This window comes from Pleurodeles waltl, chromosome 5 (genome assembly GCF_031143425.1).
Source record: "Pleurodeles waltl isolate 20211129_DDA chromosome 5, aPleWal1.hap1.20221129, whole genome shotgun sequence".
Classification (NCBI taxonomy): Eukaryota; Metazoa; Chordata; class Amphibia; order Caudata; family Salamandridae; genus Pleurodeles; species Pleurodeles waltl.
The window spans coordinates 1,127,632,386-1,127,652,847 of NC_090444.1; the positions used below are offsets into that span (position 1 = coordinate 1,127,632,386).

General features: G+C 44.4%; 1 protein-coding gene across 3 annotated transcripts in view; it reads left to right on the plus strand.

Moving 5' to 3' along the window:
- CRIM1 (cysteine rich transmembrane BMP regulator 1) overlaps positions 1 to 20,462 on the plus strand; it is a 752,848-nt gene that overhangs the window by 63,522 nt on the left and 668,864 nt on the right. The gene's annotated exons all lie outside the window — the stretch shown is intronic.

Genomic DNA, 20,462 nt, shown 5'->3' on the forward strand with positions numbered 1-20,462 from the left:
ATAACTGCTCCATTTTTTAAAGGGGGAATATGTTTACCTTTTTAATATTACTTTATTAAATGGTTCTGAAACCATTGCTGAAGAGGTAATCAACAAATAGGATGCCCTGAAATAGTGTAGAATCTAAGGAGGATGATATTAAGAATAGGGCCATTTGCTCCTAAAATCCCATTTGAATGTTATACTTTGTATCCCTTCTAATAAATCCCCCCATCCTTGCTGCAAAAAAAAAAAAAATGTATATTGATACGAAGAAATGTTTCCTACCAATGTGGTAGGGGGACATTTGTATCTAAAAACATTCAAATGGGCTATCAACCACCGGAGAGTTAGATAATTATTGTTTTGTCATTCTTTGATATGTGGAAAATACCTCATGTGCTTGTCCATGACGCCCGTCCTCAGTCCCAGATTTCTACAGTGAAGCACAGCCAAGAGAGAGAGCCCTCTCCTGTGCAAGACCTTTTAAGTGGGGGTGGAAGTGACCAGCAGGCCTGCACCTCTGGCCTATCCAGATGTGCCACATCACTTCCTTGCCTCTGTCCCACTCCTTCCTGCACAATCTTCTGGAATAACTCAAAATGGCGTCCTCCAGGAGTTAGTTGCCTCGTGCTCTGAAAGTCACAGCCCCTCCTTCCTGACATTCTTTCTAGGGCCTCGCCACCCATTTACTGGCACAGGATGACAGCTGGCTGATTGATGCAAGGCCCTGCTCAGGCAGCTGGACAGAGCAGTAATTGACCTTAATCCTCAGGCGAGTCAGAGAAGGATGACATTGCTGCATGATCCAAAGTTGTGCAACTATGCCTTTGTAACCTACTGCATTATTCTTTTCAAACAGGTTACAGTGTACATTGGTGTGACTCTGATCTCTGTGGACCCTAGGGGACTGGATTTGGACCCTAGGCCATCCTTTCCCATTGACACTTAAAGGAGTGTCCCTACAGTGAAAAGACAATAAGCACACCGACTATCCCTCACATGTGCACACTCATCTAATGAGGCCTACTCCAGGTCACCGCCCACTCTGCATATTCCCTTCTGCGCCAGGCTACCCAAGCACAGTTCTTGGGCCACACATGCCAGGAATCCTCCCCGTGCAGCCCTCATGCAGGTGCACATGCGAGTGCACATGTAATCATGTGTACCCAGCCCTTGGCCTCCTGCGCCATAGCAGCCTTTTCTTAGCAAGGCAGCACTGGCTTTAAACAAGCACAGTCCATTTTACCATGAGTTTACTGTGGGTGAGTCCCCAACTGTGGGGCTCCCTCACAGTAAAAGGTCAAAAACCAGGTGATCAAAAAGCGAAAAATCAGGGCGGACCAGAAAGTCCGAACAGTCCTCTCACACAGACTCCATAAAGAAATCCAACACCGATTTTTAAAAGTAACATGTAGTTTTATATAAGCCTTGATACCAAGATCACCAGAATCAGGTGGGTTCTTTTCGAGTTAGCAAGTTTACCGTTTTTAAAAGTTGACACAACAGCAATCTTTGAGTGCGGTAATGTTATCCTATCGGGGAAAAACATGTGCTGCATTTAGACACTTCACAGCGTCTTATGAGAGTTTTGTGCAAGATTTAAGGTGAGTATGGGGCAGGTCCCAGCCAACGCCAACAGGTAACTTTGAGAGGCTGTGGGGCGTCCGGGTGTAGACGAGTGTTGCAACATCGGATGTCCGATTCACTTCAATATGAAACAGTCTGGTCGGGAAGTTGCTGCATGTTGGGACTGGAAGGTCAGGCTTGGGGAACCCATAGAGGGGCTCGACTCTTGAGGTCCTCTGGCACATGAGGACATCATTGGTCCACTTCCCCTGATGGCTGTGGGCTTCTGGTGCAGTGGTGTCTTTTAGCTTCGGGTCTGGTGCTGGAGTTACCTCGTAGTTGGAGGAGGGCCCACAGAAACAGGCTGCAGGAGTGGACTGGGAGTCCGCTCTGACCAGGTGAACAAGTGGGCTCAGGTCTCACGAGGCTGGGAGACGTGGGAACACCCTTGATCCTCTTTTCCTAGATCCGGGTCAGATGGGTGCAGAGGTGTCCTGAGGTGTCCGGTCTTTGTCTCCAGGTCACTCATGGTTGAAGGGGGTTTGCAGAAAGAGGCTGCAGATGCTGCCAGGAAGTTCACAATGGGCAAATTCAAGGTGGGCTTCATCTCTGGAGGGCCCAGGAACTACACTGACATTGTTGGCCCACTTCAGCTCGGGCTAGGTGGCTTGGCTGCAGTGGTGATGTTCAATGTCCGGTTTTGACAGTTCCGGTTCTTTCAGTTCTTTCTTGGGTTGCCTGCAGATGCTGGGAAGCAGCTCTTCTGCACCAAGGGAGTTTGTCTTCTAAATTTGCGAAGCACTGGCAGCTTTCCCGGTTTCTTGGAGGCTGCAGCGGCAGGACAGGTCAGTTGCTCCTCAAGGGTCGGGTGCAACAGGCAGGCTAACTGGGTTGGCACCAAGTCAGTCGTGCTCCTCTGGTTCAGCAGGCTTCTTGTCCACTCATTATTTTGTGTTCAATCAAGATCTGGTGACCTGGTATCAGGGGGGTCGCCTAAATACTCAATTTAAGGGGAGTGAAGGACAGTCGCAAATGGGCTCCTTATCCTTGGGGTCACTACACACCCTAGATGACCACTTCCTTTGGGGAGTGGGCATCACCCTGTCCCAGAATTCTTAATTCCACCACATACAAGATGGTGGAATTCCTGAGGCTTTGTTCATTTCAGGCTTGTCACCATAGGGGTGTATCCTTACTGGAAATGCAACACTCCTCCTGCCTAGCTAGATTTCCCGCCTGTACAGGTGCCCGATGGGCCCAGGGTCAGTGGAGGGGGCATCCTCCTTTGAAGATGGCCAGCTCTGCATACCAAAGGCAGTGGACCTCTTTGAAGCCTCCTGCCTTGGAATACAGATTTGCAGGTCATCCTGTTGGGAAAGATGTGTAACACCCCTGTCAGAGCAGGCTTTGTTTCTGACTTCCAGAGAACAAAGGCTCTCACCCTTGGGGGTCAGAATCTTGTCTGTTGGTGCAGGCTGGCTAGAACTAATCAGTGACTCCACCAGCAACTGATAGGTGTCCAGCGGGCACTCTAAGGTGCCCTGTAGGTGCATGTATTAATAAATCCTTCATTGTAATCATTGAGGGTTTCTCAATAAGATGTTTGATACCAAACATCTCTAGTTTCAGTGAAGCCATCATGTAGCTTTCAAACTCATATTGACCAGTGTCCAGCACATTTACTTAAAATGGCTGCCCTGATCACTTACTGTGTGTAAAAACTGACAGTCATAGCAGGGGCATATCTGCTCCTGCAGATATATCCACACTTAATATAATGCACCCTGGCTTAGGGCTGAAAGGCCTGCTGTAGTGGTGACTTACAAATATTATATGCAGTGTTTCGGGAGCATGGCACGCTGGCTTTGTTTCATTTCATGTTTTCACTTTTGGGAGCACCTTGTCGTGCAGCCTGCAATGACAATCTGCATGAGGTTGGTAGTGGGTTTCTTAGAGTGGCACAAGCTGTACTACAGCTCTTACAAACAGTACCAATGTCCTAGATACCAGGGTTACTACTTACTAGGGACTTAGAAAAGGGTGCTACAGGGCTGGTCACTTGGGGATCAAGTGACGAGGGGTCTTGTTTTGGGGGAAAGGAACTCTGGCACTGCGGACCTTGTTAGCAGGAACCCAGTGAACCTCAGTCAGAGTTGCATGAAAAACCAGGCAAAACGTGGTGGGGGGAGTGGTGAGTACTGCAACCATAACCCAGCTTTCTAAACTGCCACCCCCCTTCTAGCTAACAGGCCAGGAGACTCGGTCACAACATGAGTCTTCCTAGTCTGTCAGGCAAGATAGAAAAAGGAAGCAGTTTGGCAGGACCTCCTCTTTCTTGCATCCTCCTGTCCAGGACATTTCCTTTGGGAAGCTGACCTACCCCAATAGTGTGAGGACCCCATTTAAAATACTTTGTCTGCTTTTTCAGTTTCCTCACCCATTCTCTTTTCTTTGGCATGAGAGGTGTCCACTTTTTCTAACCCTCTTAGTCAGGGCAACACCCAGTTTACCCAACATAGTCACCCACAACTTGAGCAACCCCACCATGACCAATAGTTTCAAGGGGGTTAGCCTTCACCCCTTTCATTGTTTTTCTTCTGTTTGTCTGTTTCTTCCTCCCTTTCACCCCTCTGTTCCTCTCTTCCTCCCTTTCACCCCTCTATTCTTCTCTTCCTTTCTTTCAGTGCCCTGCAAACAGAAGGCGTGTGACTGGTAAAAACGTGCTCAGCAGGACAAACATAATTGCAAAGTTGAGTTTTCTACAGTTAACTGTTTGTTTTATTTTGCACAGTCTCCTTTTCTCACTTTCCACTGATGTTTTGTTTTTACTCATGGGTGCTGTTCTCGAAAGATACTATCTTGTACTACATATTGCAAAGCAACATTGTTTCTTTCTTATGTGCAGTTTTTGAAATAATGCTTTAACACATATTCAGGCAGTATGCCCCAGTCCACCCTACTCCAATCCAATTCACCTCACTACAATCCAGACCACTCGCACCAATCTACTCCAATTCAGCACACTCCAATCCTCCCAAACTACAGCGCTCCAATCCAAAACCACTTGCCCCAATCCAATACAGGTATCCCAAAAATCGGCCCCACTCCAATCCACAACTATCTGACCCACCCCAATCCAAAACAATCTGCTCCACTTTTATACAAAATGATCTGCCCTGCTCCAGTTCTAAACAACTTTCCCCAATCCAAAACAATCTGCCCCACTCCAATTAGCCTCACTCCAGTCCACCTCACTCCATCCCAATCCATCACACACCAATCCCCAACCCACTCTAATCTGCCCCATTTTAATCCAAAACAATCTGCCCCGTTTAGAAAAATCTACCCCACTTAGATTAGCCCCATTCCAGTCTGCCACACTCCAATCCACCTCACTCCAGTTGCCCAACCCAACCCACTCTAATCTGCTCCACTTCGGTCCAGAAAAATATGTGCCACTCAATACACCAATCCAATTCAATCTGCCCCACACCAATCCAATTCAATCTGTCCCACACCAATCTGAAGCAATCTGCCCCATTCCAATCCAAAGCCATTTGCTCTACTCCAATCTTCCCACTCCATCTAAAACAATCTGCCCACTCCAATCCACAACTATCTGGCTCACCCCAAACCAGCCCTACTGCAATATATGTTTCCGAAACAATCTACCCTACCCCAATCCCAAACTATCTGACCCAATCTAATCTCAAACGATCTGCCCCATTCCAATCTAAAATAATCTGCCCCACATTATAATCCAAAACAATCTGCCCCACTCTAATCCAAAACAATCTGTTCCACCCCACCCACCTTCCCTACTCCAATCTACCCCAGTCCAGTCTGGCACATTCCAATGGAAAGCAATCTGCCCCACTCCAGTCGGCCCAACTCCAATCCAAAACAGTCTGGCCAACTCCCACCCAAAGCAATCTGCTCCTCTGCAATCTGCCCAACTCTAATCCAAAATAATCTGCCCCACATTATAATCCAAAACAATCTGCCCCACATTATAATCCAAAACAATCTGCCCCACATTATAATCCAAAACAATGTGCCCCCTATTACAATCCAAAACAATGTACCCCACATTATAATCCAAAACAATGTACCCCACATTATAATCCAAAACAATCTGCCCTACTCAAACCTAAAACAGTCTGCCTCACTCCACTCTTCCCCACTGCAGTTTATCCCACTACAATCCACAACTATCTGCCCCACTCCAGTACAGGTGTCCAAAACAATCTGCACCACCCCAATCCGAAACTATCTGCCCCAATGTAATCCCAAGCCATCTGTCCCACTCCAATCTAAAATCTGCTCCACTCTAATCCAAAACAATCTGTCCCACTCCAGTCTGCACCACCATACCCTGACCCACCCCACCTTAATCTGCCCTACTCCAATCTACCCCTGTCCAGTCTGTCCCAGTCCAATCCAAAGCAACCTGCCCCTCTCCAGTCTGTCCCACTCCAGTCCAAAACAACCTGCCCAACTCCAATACAAAGCAATGTGCCTTACTCTGATCTAAAACAATCAGCCCCCTCCAATCCAAAACAATCTTCCCCACTCCAATCTGCTACATTCCAATCCAAAACAATCTTCCATGCTTCAGTCTGTCCCACTCCAATCCACAACAGTCTGCTGTACTCCAATCCAAAACAGCCTGCCCACTTCATTTTAAGCCAATCTGCCAAAATCCCGTCCGAAACTATCTGCCCTACTCAAATCTGAAATAATCTGCCCCATTCCAAACCAAAGCAATCTGCCGCACTCCAATCCAGAGCAATCTGCCCCACTGCAATCTGCCATACTCCAATCTAAAACAATATGCCCAACTCTAATCCAAAACAATTTGCCCCTCATTATAATCCAAATCAATCTGCCCCACCCTGATCCACCCAACCTTAGATTGCCCTACTCCAATCTACCCCAGTCCAGTCTACCCCATTTCAATCCAGAGCAATCTGCCCCACTCCAGTCTGCCACATTCCAATCCAAAACAATCTCCCCACTGCAATCTGATGCATTCCAATCCCAAAAAATCTGCCACGCTCCTGTCTGTCCCACTCCAATCCACAACAGTCTGATTTTCTCCAATCCAAAACAATCTGATCTACTTCAGTTTAAACCAATTTGCCCCACTCCAACCCAAAACAATTTGCCCCACTCCAACCCAAAACAAACTGTCCCATTGCAAATCAAAACCATCTACCCCACTCCAATCTGTTTCATTACAGTCTGAATCAGTCTGCACCACTCCATTTCAAAACAATCTGCCACGCTCCAATCTGTCCCACTCAATCCATAACAGTATGCTGTTCTCCAATCCAAAACAATCTGCTCTACTTCAATCCATAACAGTCTGCCCACTTCTATTCAAACCAATCTGCCCCACTGCAGTCCAAACCAATCTGCCCCACTCTACGACATGCCACTCTAATATACTCTCCGCTCCTCCGCACCCGTCTCCGCTCCTCCACTCTGACACAACACTCTTACATGATACTCTGCTCTGTAACACTCTGTGACACAGCTCTCTACACTACGCTACTCCACTTCTTTTTATGACAGGACACTACTCCACACCACTGTACTCTACTCCACCTTATGACACTTTATTCCACTCTACACCACTGTTCTCTACTCCACTCCATTTTGTGACACTTATTTTGCTCTATGCCACTCCACTCTATTCCTCTATATACTTTATGCCCTTCCACCCTGTCTTACTGTACTCCTCCCTGTCACTCTACAACACTCTAGTTCACTCTACGACATTCAGTGAAACTTGCTGTATGCCACTTCATTGTAATGTATGACACACTGCACCACTCTACATCACTATGCCACTCTGTGCCTCTCCACTGACTAGCTGGTTTGGTACCAAGTCCATCATGCTCCTCGGTTCTCGGGTTCAGCAGGTTTCTTGTCTATCCTTTTTTTGTCCAGCGATGACCTGGAGTCCTAGTATCAGGAGGTCCCTAAATACTCAGTTTAGGGGGTGTTAAGGGGAGTGAAGAGTAGTAGCCAATGGACTCCTTACCCCTAGGGTTACTACACCCCTAGATGACCACTTTCTTTCGGGAGTGGGCATCACCCTGTCCCTTAACTCCACCACATACGAAATGATGGAATGGGGATCAAGTGATCAGGGATCTTGTTTTTTGGGAAGGAACACTGGCAGTGGGAACCTGGTTAACAGGAACCCAGTGCATTTCAGTCAAAGTTGCATCAAAAACGGGGTACTGTGACCAGAACCCATCTTACCGTTCAGTTTCATGTTTGGCCTTTTTTACACTTCTCTTCAGAGTTCTCACTTAATGTGGTCTGTTGTACAATGGCATGTGGCTTGCCTTTACAATAGTGGAAGAAAACAAAGTGATCTATCTTTTGAATATGCATGGATTTAAACCAGTCTTCGGGCTGCAGCAAACAAACAATAAAAAAAAAAGTTATTGGAGGCAATATGTAATCCTACTGGGTGCAGAGGAATAGTCCTGTCGCTTTGAGCAAATGTTTACAGAAGGCATTGTAAATCTGTTCCAGATGTTAAAAAGCCCGTTAGGTATGAATGGAAGTTCTCAGTAATTCGGTAAAACAGTTATGAATATATATATATTTTTTTTAACACTTTGAAGACATGGTGGAAAAACGGGAGCCAGTGGCGTAACAAAACTGGAGGGGGGGGACCCCAAGGAGAGGCCCGCTGCAGACTCGGAGTACTGTGCTGAGGAGGCCCCATGGAGCTCGATTTTCCCTCTCCCCACCACCTTCTCCTCCCCAACCCCCCCACGAACCGTGAGGCTACGGGGTCCTTTGTTAAGCCACTGACGGGAGCCTAGTTGAAGTCTAGAAACATACAAAGTATTTTTTCGCTTTTAATTCTACCTCTAGTTAAGATATGGTTTCTGTGATGTTTTGTGAGGCTGGCATTCCTTTCCACATTCCATTTTTATCACAAGTGGAACGACCGGTCCGCTGGAGAGAGAAAGTGCAGGATTATGGTGAATACTTGGGTCGGATTTGTGTTCCAGTATGACGCGATGCCAGAAACCTAGGTGAAAAACTCTTTATTCAAGCAGCATCCCTGTGTTTACTCAGAAAAGCGAGGCTTCTAATGAATAACTTATTAGTCGTCTGAAACAGTGGTCTTGTTCAGGATTTCACAGCCAGCGCTTTCAAATGTCTCCCTGTGTAGTGCAGGTCACACGAGCTGCTGTCAGGACATCAAAGCCTGCCATGTTCTGACTGGATTCTTTGAGTTAAGCTTATAGCAAATAGTCTTACCCGTGGTTCAGCACTCCCTTCGAGTCAGTGAGGGACTGCGGTCGGCAGCAAAGAATAGTGTTACACTTGAACCAAATGTCTTACTGTCGCAGAACTACTACCAAAGATCTCTTAGATGTTTTAAGTCCTGCAGCAGCCAAAAACAGTTCTCTGTATGTCTTGCAGCTAAGACAATTTTCCAGAGGAATGGTCTCTGTCGCAGTCTCAACAGAATGAAAGTTTTCTGATCGCTGAAAAATCACCATTCCCCAGGTCATTTTTTTTTGTCCAGATGAGACCCTAGAATCCAGCATGAGGGTCGAAACGCTGTTGATTGATACTTTAATCAGACAAGACCTCTTTGATTATGTTTTGAATTATCAATCAATGTACTGACAAGCCTACTTCATAACTTAATAAGAGGCTGTCTTTGTGAGATACACCAAAGATCACAGGACTGTAAGTGATTTCTTTATTGCTTTATGGTGTGGTCTCTTTCCTCACTTGGGGACCACTTGTTTCAAATATCACTCTTTGTTTATTTTCCTAAAGTATGATTATGAAAATGATTCACCATTCTATGCTGATGCAGCTTCCAAAGCATCAAAAACACGTTTTTCACCTGTGATAGTTTTTTATTTTTTTTATTTTTTTAATGATTCTAGATAGATGATTGTCTTCATCATTTAAGAACTTTTTTGTATGAGTTAACCAGTAGCAAGATTTTTCTGCTATAATATTTAAATTAATTGAAAATGAGTTTCACGTGGATATGGTTTTTGTGATGATCAATATGGCCAGGGGCACCACTGACATGTTGCAAAAGTATTGTTGGGGGATGGAGGGAGTAGAGTAGCAGCCCAGAAATATTAAACTAATTCTCATTGGGTCATTAAACGCATGACCATTATTTTTAAATCAATCTCAGCTGGAGCTCTATGATCTTCAGCTGGAGTGCAAGGATGTCTTGTGGTAGGTTTTTTACTACATTTTGTGTCCTGAAGAGTGTTGAAGACTCATATGCACAATTAAAATTGTTGGGAATAAGATGTTTTATTTTAAATACTTCTGAAAAAATAAGTGTACATTGCCATACGGTGGATTTATAAGGCTCACTTTGGAATATGGCTATTGATAAATTATTGTGGTGATTTGTTTGCTAAAACCAATTGGTCTCCTTTTATGTAGGTTAATGTGCTGCTCTTTGCTAAAGCCACTAGGCCACCTTTTTATATTTTGGTGTCTGACTCCATGACAAAGCCAACAGGTCTGCCTTACTCAAAATGACATTTCTTTATATTTCTAATTTACATTTAAAAAAACCTTAGGAATTATCTGAAAAAAATGAGTAAAGTGTTCTAGTTAAGTCTGATAATATCTTACTTTACTTAGAAAAAACCTCAGCAATCCACTAAAGAAAAGCAAAGGTTAAAGTGACTCTATATTTGGGAATGGGGGGAAATGTTGGGTATACCGTGATGTTTTAAGCTCAAAAAGCCACTGAAATTCACCAATTCTAGGTAACTGAAGTTACTATATAGCCCTCATTATGTGCTGGTTATGATTCCACATATAACACTCTTGACATGTTCTTTGAGATCATAGATAACATCACCGATCACAACTGAAATAACGTCTTTGATGACAACTCTGTGCATGGCGAGGGTGCAAGTTATAATTGCTTTAGCTAACTGTACTTGGTGAATTGCAGAGTTTTTTTCTTTTAAATTTAAAATGTTGTGTCAGCTGACATTCCTTACCCAACTATGAAGTCACTTTTTAAGTGTGGAAATGTGTGTGCGTGTGTGTACATACGTGTATAATAAATATATATGTATAATATTAAATATATGTGCAGAAAAATACACACTTGCCTAAATACATTTGTGTGTATTTAATGCCAGTTGTTACACTGCATAATGCTTTGTAAAACAATGCATTGTAAACAACAATGAATTGTAAAAATCCCTGGAAAAGGCACGCATTGCAAATGACATACAAACTGATATTCGTTTGAATGGACTAACATCTGCAGAAGGAAAGACCAAACCAAATGCCAGTTTACTCTGAATCATAAACGAATTAAGACATACAGTCTGAACTGTATATTTTAAAGACAATTTAAAATGAAGTGATTGTGTTGTGAGCTTTAAAAATTAAGAAGCACAACCCAAACATGTCTGCAATCTTTACCTGGTAGATACATTTTACAGACGAGGACAACTCAGAATTGTGAAGTTATCTCACCCAAATTATGCTGTTGTCCATCTATGACAGTGGTGTGAAGAACGGATGCCGCACACTGTCAGTATGAAATTCATTTCCCCTGCTCTCCGGCCAGACCGATGTTTCTTCTACCCTGACAGCTCCCCAGGAAGCTGCACACTAGGTTGCTTTCAGAAGGGAAGGGGCCGCCATTGTTCACTCAGTCACAGTGGCCCCATTAAAGTCACGACTTCATGCAGTGTGGGTCTGCTTTGATCATTTTTACCAGAGTGATTTTGTAGACTGGTAGATCTAGTATTTTCATTCATCCTTTTCCCAAGCACCATAGCAGTAACATTGGACTGAGTGTCAGCAGAGCGTTTTGTCAGATTCTCGAACCCTAGCCCGCCTATAGTCGCATTTTAGTTACAGCTTTCATCCCTCCGAGTTCTCTACAGTGAGTGTCGCGCGAAGTGATTAGGCTCTCCGTATGGTCATTCTAGTTCTCTGACGGCAAAACACCAAGAGCGTGCATTAGTTCTGTCAGTCTCATAATTGTTTTATCTTACCCAAATCACCAAGGAGGTGGCCATGTTGGAGTCACCTACCTGGCTCCTGAGGCTTTTGCCAGGGCATGTGATGGTGGCACGCAAGCGTTCTGAGGTGAAGCAAGGAAATTAGTGCACACTTTAGGGGCTGCAGAGCTCTCCACTGGGAGCGTGGCAGGTGTTTGCTAATGATTTTATTTTTGTTCTCTTTTTAAGTTGTAGTAATCATAACAGTAAAACCACCGAGGCATAGATAAATTACAGATGTGCTATACACAGATTTGATTGTTCAACCTCTTGTCCACTTATCTTGGCCGCTGTTGCCCGGGTCACAGGGTCATAATTCACAAATAAAAACATTCAAGCTTTGTACACAGGTTTATCAGTCAAAACACATATGGCTCGAATACAGATAGCCTCTGCAGGTGGCGAGGGATTGTTCATTTTTTCTGTGTTGTCTCTTCTTGCTACCAAACCAAGGGGCAGTAATAATTTGTCATGCCCTCCGTTTTCACCTACTCTTCACGTCCCCAGGAAGCCAATTTAGTCTAAATTGAAATGCGGTTGTATTTTAATATATAAGCTTTCATTTACACAGTGAATGTAAGCGTGCAGATTTCAATCTTTCCTTTCCGTTTCCATGACGAGATTGGACTCTTGGACACACGCAGGGTGATTGTTCAACAATCTGTATGCTTCCCCCTGTGTTTCCATTACTCAATGGTATGTTTAGAGTGCCTCGAAGTGAACAGTTATCTGCCCACGAACATGCATGCTGAAAATACTACAAAGCCGCGTCTTACGTGCCAGTGGGATTTCTATACTAGTTTTACAGTCTTATAGTCTGAGGTCACGCTTGTCATACGACGAGTTGACGTATATGATCAATTTTTGTGCCCTCCGATGAGGTTCTCCTTCAGTTGATTAAGAAGAAGGCACTTAATGGTGGCGCAGTTATCCGTACAGGGAGGGGGCCCTCTCCTTGCTTACACCGATCAGCTGCTCGGTTGAGCAGGCATATCATGTCGACAACACATTTTTGCTGTTTTTGTCTCTTACGTCGAACAGACTATCAGATCTACACTGGTGGCTAAGAAACTGAAATCTGTCTCGCTTCTGCTTTCACATCTGGCTTCCTAGTTCATCCTGGACATGGCTTTCTCCGCTTGTGTGGTCTCTGTTGCATTGGTGCTCATTTGCCCAGATGTCATAATTTCTGGTCCTCTTAATGAGCCATATACCAATATTCTCATAACTGCCTTAATGCACGTTCAAATATCTTACCAGATGCCTAAGACATTCCATCCAACGCTTCTTGTTTGGGAGCCGCAGTCAGCGGGGTTCAGTTTTGAATCACCCTGCAAGTTACACACAGAAAGCCTCTTGTTACCTTTTCCTCCCCTCTCTTGCTGAACCTGCTCTGCTGCGTTTGTTTGCCTCTAACTCCTCCCTTGTTGAGCTTTAGACTTCTGCTTGCTTCTGGTGTGTTGGTGTTGTCCAAAGGCCCACATATGAGTACATCTCAATTACAGTGAGTATGGACTGGTTGGAAAGCTCTATAAGATCCAAGATCACAGGTGCAATCTTGAAGCACGCCACTTCTTTGATACCCAGGCGAGGTTGAGCCTCCTAGATTGATATCATGGTGTGAGTTTGCTAGTCTCAATAGGGGATGGTACTGCTGATGTACTCCCTGCATTATTTACCTTCTTTTTAGGACATTATACACTTTCAGCCTCCTCCATTGCCACAAATTCTGAAGCGGTTTTATGATATCAGCGAAAATACTAATCACCCATATGCCACTTGTTTGTTCCAGCTATAAAACATTCACCACATGTAGGAAGGTTTTAGCAAACAGTGGACTTTGTTATAAAGACTGTTGTGTGCGGGCGGATAACCTGGCTGTGGATTCTGAACTTCCTTCTTCTAGGATTTATTTGTACACCAAAATAATTTTATTTGGGTCCAGCAGCTGTAGTCTCCACTTGGGTGAAACATTGTGATGGTTAGAACGTAGTAATGTTAAAGTAACTATGATTAATGTGTCCCTGGGACCTTTCTTAACGAGGAACCCCTCACTCATTTGTTAGCGCCACGCTTCGTAACTCTGAACACCTTCCCTTACATGTAGTATAAGCAGAAATTAATGTTCTAAATGTACGGTCTTAAATAGGACTATTAACGTGATTAGGATAAACATAAATGGGCTTAAACATCTGCCAGCCAGTTTCGTGGCTGTTTGCAGAAAACTGCACAATTGCCATTGGTCAATTAGGGCATTAGGTGCTCAGTGCTGTTTGATTAGGTGCATGCTGATAATTTGCTGCAAGTTTACATTGTGCATGTACTGTGCTAGACCTGTCAGCCTTAGGGTGGTCTTCCTTCAAACTTCTTCCCTGTTTGCCTCACATTTTTGCTGTATCTTTTTGTTAGCCTTAGAACTCTGAACACTGCTGACCAGTGCTGAAGGGCATGCGATTCTCCCCTAACTATGGTAGCATTGATGTTGGGATGATTGCCATATTTAATTTACTTATAAATCCCTTGTAAAGCTGTAGAACATATACCCAGACCTTGTAAATTAAATGCTACTCGTGGGCCTGTAGCACTGATTGTGCCTCCCCTCTTAAGTAGCCCTTTAAACATGTTTTGGGCCTGCCACTGCAGAGCCTGTGTGTGTAGTTTCACTGCCACTTTGACTTGGCATTTGAAACCCCTTGCCAAGCCTTAAACTATCCTTTTATTACATATGTCAACACTAAAGTAGGCACTAGGTAGTCCTTGTGGCAGCGTATTATGTAAGTAAAAGGCAGCACATGCACTTTTAAGTTTTACATTTACTGGTAGTGAAAAACTGTCGTTTTTCACTACTGTGAGGCCTACCCCTCTTTTAGACCAGCATTGGGAATTCCTTAATGTACTTTTATGCTGTGATTCCTGATCAGAAAGGAGTAATTGCATCATGTTTCATATCATTGGAATGGTAATAATAAAGCCTCTATTCTGGTAAAGTCGGATTTAACATTACTATTTTACAAATGCCACTTTTAGAAAGTGTGCATTTCTCTGATCTTGCAGCTCTGTGTGCCTTGCAGCCTGTCTCTAATACACATCTGAGGTGGGCGACAGCTACACTTTGTTCATTCTTTATAGACAGCCACAAATACAGGAAGATTAGGTGTGTCTGAGCACTTGTCTGCATTCTGATGGGCCTTCATGGGCAGGAAGGGTGGAGGGGAGCTGACACATACATCTGAATAGGGAGTGCCTGTCCCCACACAAAGGGCTGATTACCCCCTACTGATTATCTGGAGCCAGAGCTGAGGAAGAAAGGACATCTGTGCACTTCAAAGACCCTCTTTTGAAGTTGACCCCCACTTCAAGCGCACATTTGGGTATAAGAACTGGGTCTCTGACCCTTATCAAATCAGTATACTACTGTACCTGGGAAGTACTCTGCCAGGAGCAAGGACTGCTGTGCTAGAAGGTATGCCACTCTGCTGGACTGCTTTCCAAGTAGGATTGCTCTCTTCCTTGATGAGTTACCCTGTTGCCTGCTAATGTTTGCCATGCTGAGAAGGGACTGGATCCCTCTCATCTGACCCCAGAGTGACACCAAGGACTTGCCGGCTTTCCTCCTGTTTCTGAAGTCCTACAGCCATTAAAGACTTCATACGACTCTGCTGCTGCTTATCTGTGAATCCTACCCTTGCCTGAGGTGCCAGTCTAGTCCTGGGCCTCAGAGGTGGGTTTCTGCAGCTTTTTTTTACTTTTTTGCTGATGTATCAGTGACTTTGTGCTGATCAGAACCAATGCATTTCCCTTCGACACCAATGCAGCAGCTACTCGACAACCGCGGTTCTCCAACCAGCCCAGCTCAAAGACGACAGTCCACATTGCTCGCCGACAATTCAGCACCTACATCTCAATAGAGTTTGACGCCGACTTGGGACCGGACTGTGAGGCTCGACTACGACGCATCTATCCGACTGCGGATATTGGAACCAATGCCTCCTATCTTCTGCGCCGACGCTTGCTGTATCTAAGGTACTTTGTCAGTGGGACCTTCATGGGTCCTGTAGCCATGCCAACCCCATCGCAGCCAGTCTGAACTTTGGATTTACCCCAGTCTAGCGTGACCTCAAGAAATATTTATGCACTATTGACTTCTAAGCATTATTTTTGTTTTATTCTTGAAAAATTCATGTATCAACTTCTACTGCTTAGGTTTTTGTCATTTTGGTTTGAGTTACTCGTAACATAAATATTTTTTTTCTAAACCTGTGTGGTGTTTTCAAAGTGTTATTGTGTGTATGTTTGTGCCAAGCTACCAGAGAGAAAGCATGGCTTATCTTTAAGTGTGCATCTAGTTTACCCTGACTAGAAGTGGTGGTTTCGGCTTGTACAGGGTGCATACTCTGACAATCAGAAACTCCAGTTCAAACGAACTGAGATCTAAGCTGCTTGTCTGATGCATTTTAGCTTATCTTCTTTTACCACCTACTGATGGACTGTTTGAGAGTCATGTGCATGTACTTGTAAGCAGGAAAGGTGGCATGAGGTAACTACAAGCATAGGAGGGTGACAATCACTTGCCCTTGTTGAGTGATGTTGATCTGTATGCCAGTCTACCCAAGGATGCAGAAGACTGCAGTGATTGTCTGGTGGTATTTCTGCTTTTAAATCCTTTTAGAACACCCCCCTCTGCTTTCTCCCCCACTGCCCTCACTGCTATAGCAACCTTGGCCTTAGAAGTGATTGTGAATGCCACTCTTCTATATGGTTAGATGGGCACAGGAGAGTGGACATTTCATGTAAAGTCAATATGTTTGACTTGATATTTCCACTCACAAGTGTTTTGTCTGTGTTTTGAGGACCCTAACTATGTGTTGTGTTTATATTGCTGTTAATTTGTGCAAACCTATGTGCGAGTAATTTAGGTTTCAAGAATAAGTTAACACTGCCAACAACAATGGGGTGTGATAAGTGATGGATGACCAAGGCAACGCTGAATTTCTGAGTTAGGATCCCACAGCCGTTCTATCTAATTATTTATTTTTCCCTTAATAAAATTGTGTTCTTCTGGCAAATATCTTTTGTCTCCTCCGTTTTTCTACCAAAAAAACATTGGCGCTAGGAACAGGTTGTTGTTTACGTTGCCACTCCATGGGAAGGTAAGGTGTGTGCCTGCATAATTGAAAGTCCTGTACATGGGAATAACCCTTGCCTTATGGATTGTCAACGGTCTGTAGTCACCCGGCCTGCAGTGGAATGGCTCTCCAACCACTGGAGTAGAACTACCATGAAATGATAGAGGAGGTGAAAAACCTTGTTTTTCAGTATGGTACATTGCACCTGTTAGGCCAGCTTGCTGTCTTTTGAGAAAAGACCAGCATTGAAAGTAAATGAAGGTCCTCAAATTGGCCTGTATCCAGCTTGCTGTCTTTTGAGAAAAGACCAGCATTGAAAGTAAATGAAGGTCATCAAATTGGCCTGTATCCTGCTTCTGACCACACAGATCTCGGCAGCAGTAACATAAATATGCAAATAATATTAATCTGCTGATGGGTTTACTGTGCTCCACTACTAATTTAAGTGGGACTAAGTGCTGTGTCAAGGCTTTGTAATCTAGTATAGATCTTAATCTTGTGACAGCCCCCCTAGTGACCTATACGTAAACATACGTATACACACACACACCACCACCACCATTGTTAACGAAGATGTCACTCCAGTGTTTGTGCAGTGGCTCTGCAAACATTGGGAAAGTGTCTGGCACAGTAGTGTACATGGTTCTCGATGATTAAGTGGCTATGAAGGGACACTCATAGGAATGCTTCTGCTGACAATTGGCATGTATTAGAGGACGGTGCGCTACCTCTGTTACTTTGGATGGAGCATGTTGGGGAGTGCTGTGTGTTGCTGAAGCATGACTGAGACGTGGAGGTCATTGTTAGCCACTTCATGGCCAGTAGTTGCGATTGGACAATGGGAAGGAATGTTGTATTCTTCTAGGCCTGCAAATGTTGGATGTGGTGAGGCATCTGCCTTTTACCCTCGCTACTTTTGTAGGCTTTCAGTACATGGATAAACTGTTGGGTAACTTGCCATGCTATCTTACAGCGCCTACAGTGTGTCAGCAATTGGTTACTCAAAGGACGCTATTGTGGATGTCACGGTTTTCACTACTCCACCACTACAATCTATTTGCACCATTTTTTTTTACCTCCTGTTTTCAAAGAGCCACGTCTCAGCTTGAACACACAGGCCACAGAACCTCCATGGACCCACACTTTGCAGCTGCTCCTCAGGCTGTAGTCACTGACGACAAGCCAGAACCCCTCTCTGTTTTGTAGGCAGGGATGCGTTTATAGTTGGGCAGTTGCTTTGGGTGGCATGAATGAGGGGGTGGGGGGGGGTAGAGGCAGGCTACCATTGTGTGTGGGTATGCCATGTTATGTTTCCATGTGCCACTGGGCCAGATATCAATTTGCTGGGTTTTCTTTGTGTCATGCTGGGATATGGAGTTGTAAGTGTGGTGATACCTCGAGGATCATGTGAGTACACACAGCTGCTGGCTGTGCTTTGGTTATGGGTGGAAACGCCGGCACTGGAGAGGAGGGGAAGGGTGGTTATCGGAAGTGTTGTATTTGTTAAGAGTTTTAGTCATTTTAAAGATATAAAATACAGTGCATTGTAAAAATGGAAGGCCATTACCTGCCTGCAGTAAATTCCCAGTGTAGACTCTTTAAGGCAGTGGGTTTGCTATCCGTAGTGCACTGGGGCCCAGGGATCTGAAGTCCCCTATTTCAAACAAAAATAGTGACTGTTTTACTACCAAACGAGTGGACGGGGGCAACGTAAATGCCGTCCTTGCTTTAGGGTCCCTAGCGCCTTTGCTACGCCACTGTTTTCAGAGAGGAGGTTCGTACCTTATCCGGTGGGAGTGTCTGGGGGTTCCTTCTCTTTGAGAGAGCCTATCCAGCCGGAGAACACAAGCACTCCGAGATTCCGCCTTCATGGACAGTCTTAGCACCCTGAAGCAGCCGTGTGTTGGCACTATATAACAAAAGCATCACTGAACGTATCAGCACCACTTGTGCTTATTGTACATTACTGAGAGACGGATGCGGGCAGGCCTTGCTGGTATTGATAAAAGGTTTAACAACAGCAGTACCCTGCTACAGAAGGTTTTTAAAATCGCCAAATCCCGGGGGCGCACAGTGTAGACTGTCGGACTAAAGCGTGAAATTTTAGCACACACCAGCCTACACGGAGCTTTGTGGCTTTATTTTGATGCAGACATCGTAAGAATTTTTAATTCCCGGGGTCTCAGACACACAGAGACGGATTAGACCAATGTGTCCGCGCCAGTGGTTCCGTCGGGGCTTGACGTGAAATATGCACGATGCTGTTTTTGTGCCGTGATGCTGATGGTACGGCCCAGCGAGGAGCAGCTCAAGCGGAGACAATACCAGATGCGCCGCTGTGGGAATGTGCTGGGCTCGGCCATTTCCCTGAATGGGAACAAGCCGGTGAACTGCGCCGTCGTTGCGGCGCGGACACGAAATGAATGCGATTACTAAAACGTTAAGGGTTGCTGATGTTTATCAAAATGTCATTCTTCCAGAGACTGTTTTTGCAAAAATGTGGGTTTGTAGTTCACAGAGAACCAATACAGATGCAATGTGATTCTTGTTCCCCTCCTCCTGCTCCTTTGTGTTGGAGCAGTGTGTTCTTTCAGTGTATTCCGTCCTAACTAACAATATGCATAGAGTGGGGTTTTGGATCCGCCCCTTTCAACAATTGGCTTTCTTCAGCCATCCTCTTTGAGCCATTAGCTGAAACTTTGTCAATCAAGGTATTCGCTGAGACCAGCAGGATATTCATTCCTTGCTGCATGCTTTTGCCCTACACCAGAGGTCTCCAACCTTTTCTTTAGCAAGAGCTACTTCTGATCACTGAAAATCATTGTGAGCTACCCGCTAAACAACTCTTGCATTATTGCCAGACACCCCCATGCCCAGCTCCGTCGACTTAAGCTTAATGCCCATAGAGCCAAGATACCATGGTTAGAACAAATACTTTGAATAGGGCACTCTGACAGGGATGGCATGTGTGTCAGTGAGAACTTGGTCTTCGGGGAACGTATAAACATGTATGTGCATATGAATGGGATATATGTGTATGGGTAACCGAGAGTCTTTGTCACATGTACTTGTGACACAAGAAGTTCTCTTTTGCCATATGTGACACTGCTACATGTATACCACAAACATACAACCATTTTAAAAAAATGGGACACATTTAAAGTGCAACAATATTCATAATGTGGAACTTTTTTTGCAGTTTAAATTTCTCGCATTTAAAAAAGTGACTTTTTCAGTTATAAATATGGCACAGTGTTCTGGTGGACACTGGGAGCAAGAGGCCTGCAGTTTGTAAATGCAACACTTTGGGGGGAAAAAAAAATGGAGAACATTAAAATGAAAAATAAGCTTAATTATAAGGCAACTTTTCATTTTAAAATTCTCAGATTTAAAAGCATTGAGAAATATTTTGTTCTCCTCTCCAATACTGAGTTGACAATGACTTTTGTTTAAGACTTAAATACCTTAGTGCTTCAATTCCTCCCCTCTGTGACCTGGGTCATAAATCTGACTCCAGCACTGCTCCTTATCAGGCTCTGCTATCTGCCATCTGCTGATGATAATGTAAAACAAGCACTTGCAGTGCAATGGGTCTTCAGTTAAAGCTATTAGTGTTGTAAACTCCTACCTGGACTTTTCTTGCTATACAAACTGAAAAGTAAAACAGTTTCACATAAGCGAGCTGATGGCTGCCATGAGCACAAAGCAAACACATAAAAGGAAAACGAAATTCCCT